The following is a 4,207-nucleotide window of genomic DNA, read 5'->3' as shown; positions in this document are numbered from 1 at the left end:
ACATCCTTGAAAAACTATAGGACAATATCACAAGTAGAATATTGGCATTCATACAGTCAAGAAACAGAGCATTTCCATAACCATCCAGATTTCTCATGTTGTCCTTTTATAGCCATATCTGCTTTCTTCTCACTCACTTCTCCTTAACTTCTAATAACCACTAACTTGTTATCCATTTCTATGATTTTGTCATTTCAATAATATAATTTAAATGGAATTATAATGTATGTAACCTTTTGGGATTTGTTTTTCACTCAGCATAATACCCTAGAGATTCAGACACATTTTTATGTTTTTTAATGTATTTTTTTCCTGTTTATTGCTGAATAGTATTCCATGATTTGAATGCACCATAAGATTGTTTAATCATTCTCATATTAAAGAACATCTGGGTTATTTCCATGTTTTGGTTATTATTAGTAAAGTAACAACTTTATTAAATATTAATGTACAGGTTTTTATGTGAACATAGGTTTTCATTTCTCTTGAATAAATTCTTAGGAGAGAAATTTCTGGTGGTTAGCTGTTTACATATCACTACTCACCTATCAGAATGACAAACATAAAACAAATATATATACTGGCAACACCAAATGCTGATGAGGATGTAGAGAAACTGGAACACTCAAACCTTGCTGATGAAAAGGTAAAAACATATAACCACTCTAGAAAACACTTTGGAAGTTCCTTCAAAATCACAAATCGATTTTAGGTCAACTTTTTGGAGCTCATGACAGGCTCCCAGGTATCTGGAGCTGTGGTGTTAAAACAGTTCTTTGGAGTAGCAGTTTCTACAAATGTCCTTATTGTTTAGCTCCACATGTAAAAAAACAATGTTTTTGAGTACACCTTAATAAATACACACTTACATGGAAATTATTTATATACCCTATGGTTCTAGTACAAAATGTACATTGAAAAATATATACAAGATATACATTTTTAAAAATACATAAAAATGAATGTAAATCAAATGTCAAAATTCTGATTTAATTATTTGTGTATTTTTTCTCCACACACCAGTGGCTCACCGAACATAGTCCTTAGTGCTATTCCCAAATGTGGAGATAGCCAACTTATAGTCACATAGCATAGCAGCTCAAATAGAAAATCTATGCATTGGAGTAACTGAAGCATTCCCCTCTGGTCTCTAGTCCAATTGTCTTCTACAAGGATATTAGAGTGTGAGCATTGAAATTCACAATGGTTGGAGGTTTATTCTTTCATGGAGTTTGGAGAAATCACAAACTTGTAAAAGTCTGAGACTTCAGCAGCAGCAGCAGCAACAGTCAAAGAGTTATGTAATTTATGGAGTATCTCCTGCCACTGTGTAGTAATCTAAGCAGGAATATATTTTAGGTAATGTATACCCAAAACAAATATTAAGGCTATATTATAGCTAATTCATTGCCCTAAATTATTTTCTGATATATCATTTTTAGAGAAAATTAGTTACATCTTATGGAGTCTATTGAAGTCAATGACTATTCTATTTAATACATATTGATCTTTTTGTTAAGATCCAGATTAAGAATTATAGCAGGTGAGCTGGAGTACTGTTTCATGCCAGAAAGAGATGTTGATCCAATATTTTCAAATAGAGAAAGTACTTCTAGCAGAAGAGTAGAAGGTAAGGGAGTTTGGAGGCAGTGAACAGGCAGTCATGTAACCATGACAGTTGGTATTGGTCCCAGGTAACTCTGTGGCAGTCTAGAAGAAGATACTGGGTTAAATGAAGCATATGAAGATAGAAGAATGATTATAAAGTTTATTTATTGTGATAAGCAGGGGCTGTTGACTCAATTATTTTAAGTTAGGGAGGTCAAGTAACCAAAGATCAACCAAAAAGATGGTGAACTGCTGCCAATTATGTGCAGCCTGTTCCTCAGGATGGACTTTTATTAAAATAAGCCAGTCTGAGTGACTTCCAACTTAAAACAATTTTCATATCAAGGCCACAGCACTTATAAAAGTTTCAGAAGGAACTAATCCTTCACTTTGGGGAAGAGTTCAAAGTGTCTTTGCTCAAAAGACATGGTGATTTTGTATTTCTATAGAACCATAATGAGCAGAAAATGGCTTCAGTGATTTTTTTTTTATTTCCAAGCATATTAGAGGAATGGGCAATCAGTTTCATAACTGAGTTAAGAGAGCCCAAAGGAATGTGCCTACTATTTCTTTGCAAAATTGGAAAAAAAAAAAAAAAAAAAAAAAACCTCAATAATAGAGCTCCCTGCCCTAGTGAGAAAAAACTGTAGTCAAAATAACCCCTGAGGCCATCCCTGGTGTAGAAAAGAAAGAAACATTGTCTTAGTTTTCATCATGAATATGGGTTCCATATCAAAATCATTAAATGCTTCACATCCTTCTAGCACCGTTAGAGAAATAGACAAACAATTGCTAAAGTACTAATATTCTCCAAAGACTGCTTACAGCTGAAATAAAGCTTACACAAGAACACATAATTAAAAGACATGCACCTTAATGGGATAATTCAAGGGATTTATTACCAGTTTAGATACTGAGCTGTTAACATTAAATTTAGAAAGAAAAAAGACTCTCTTCAAGGTAACTTATTTATGCAATGACTCAGTATTATGACTTTAGATTCCTTTAAATCAAAACAATAAGGGAAAAAAATAGTTAACTACATCACTTATGTGAGGTGATGACCATATTAATTGTCTTGATCTTGTTAATCATTCCATGATGTATATGTATATCAAATCATCAAGTTATACACTTTAAATATACACAATTTTTATGTCAATCATTCCTCAATAAAGTTAGAAAAAAAAAAAGAAAAATAATAAAACACTTAAAAATAGCAGCAACAGGGGTCCCCCAAACATGGAGTCTTGAAACCCAAGTCTTACCAGAATCAGGATGAGGTGGTGGTGGGTCTAGGTGGAGTCTTGCAGCCCAAGTCTTACCAGAATCAGGATGAGGGAGTGGTGGGTCTAGGTGGAGCTATTGGCTATGCCCCTGCTTGCGGCCTATCTGCACATACTCCCCCCCTCCTCCCCACCCCCCCAGCTTTCCTCTGCTCTTCATTCATGGAAGTCATCAGGCAAATTTTTTTACCTAAAAGAGACTGAGCATCTTCTACCAGGACTCTGTGGGTGTGGTTTGAAGTCCGGAGATAGTCATGCTTTTATATGGTTTTACAATGTCCACCTATGATTGGTACAATATATGGGAAGGTCTGACCCTCAGGTTTCATCGAGTGATTGTCCTCAATTTCCTAGGTTTTGGCTTCAGTGACAAACCAAGACCACATCACTATTCCATGTTTGAGCAGACCAGCATCATGGAGGCGTTTTTGTAACATCTCGTGTTCCAGAACAGTAGGATCAACTTGTTGTCTCATGCCTATGGGGATATCTTGGCTCAGGAGCTTCTCTATAGGTTCAAGCAGAATAGATCTGGTCAGCTCACCATAAAGAGTCTCTGTGTGTCAAAGGCAGGTATATTTCTTGAAGCTCATCTTCTTCTCCTTCTCCAAAAGCTTCTCAAAGATGGAAGCAAGGTGTCATCCATCCTCACGCGACTGATGAACTTTGTATTCTCTCGAGGTCTCTCCTCAGATTTTAGGCTGTACACCTGACCCTCTGAGAGTGAGCTGTGGGACATGTGGGCAGGGATACGCCACAATGACAGGAACTTGGTTATCAATAGTCTCTTGCAGTATATTAATCAGAGGAAAAAGTGTAAAAGACGCTGGGTGAGAGCTCTTGTCATTGTATCTGTTCCCATTCATTTTATCTAAGGGCCATTGGATCTGGTGAATCCCTATCCAGAGTCTTTGGAGCTGTACAGGAAAATGTTGCCACAGTCCACAGTGTCATTCTGGATGACCACATTAGCCACTATCCACAGCTAGAGGATCTTATGGGCTTCTTGGACACATATATGGGCTTCATCAACTCCTTCTGAGCTGGAAAGAGTAGCTTCCCTGTATTACCTCCCCTATTCCCTTATCTGTTGTGTATTCCACTTAGGAAGAAATGTCCCAAAAAGGTCCTGGCCACCAAACACATTTTGTCACAAAAGTCCACCTGACTCAAAGGCTAGCAGAAGCTCTAGGGGTGACCTAATATTTCACCTCCCATTCTTTTGACATCTGATCAGGTGTATGGACTTGCCTTTGTCTTTGTGTTATTAGGAAATTTTGATGGGCATACTACTCACTGATACAGAAAAACAG

General features: G+C 36.7%; 1 pseudogene across 1 annotated transcript; it reads left to right on the top strand.

Moving 5' to 3' along the window:
* Positions 1 to 2,943: 2,943 nt before the first annotated feature.
* Positions 2,944 to 3,936, top strand: LOC307064866 (mesoderm-specific transcript homolog protein-like; annotated as a pseudogene). Its single transcript has 2 exons — positions 2,944 to 3,597; positions 3,679 to 3,936. The product of its transcript is annotated as a mesoderm-specific transcript homolog protein-like (transcript).
* Positions 3,937 to 4,207: the final 271 nt, after the last annotated feature.

The sequence above is a fragment of the Hyperoodon ampullatus genome, assembly GCF_949752795.1.
Source record: "Hyperoodon ampullatus genome assembly, chromosome: 16".
Classification (NCBI taxonomy): domain Eukaryota; kingdom Metazoa; phylum Chordata; class Mammalia; order Artiodactyla; family Ziphiidae; genus Hyperoodon; species Hyperoodon ampullatus.
This window is presented reverse-complemented; position numbering and strand designations above follow the sequence as displayed.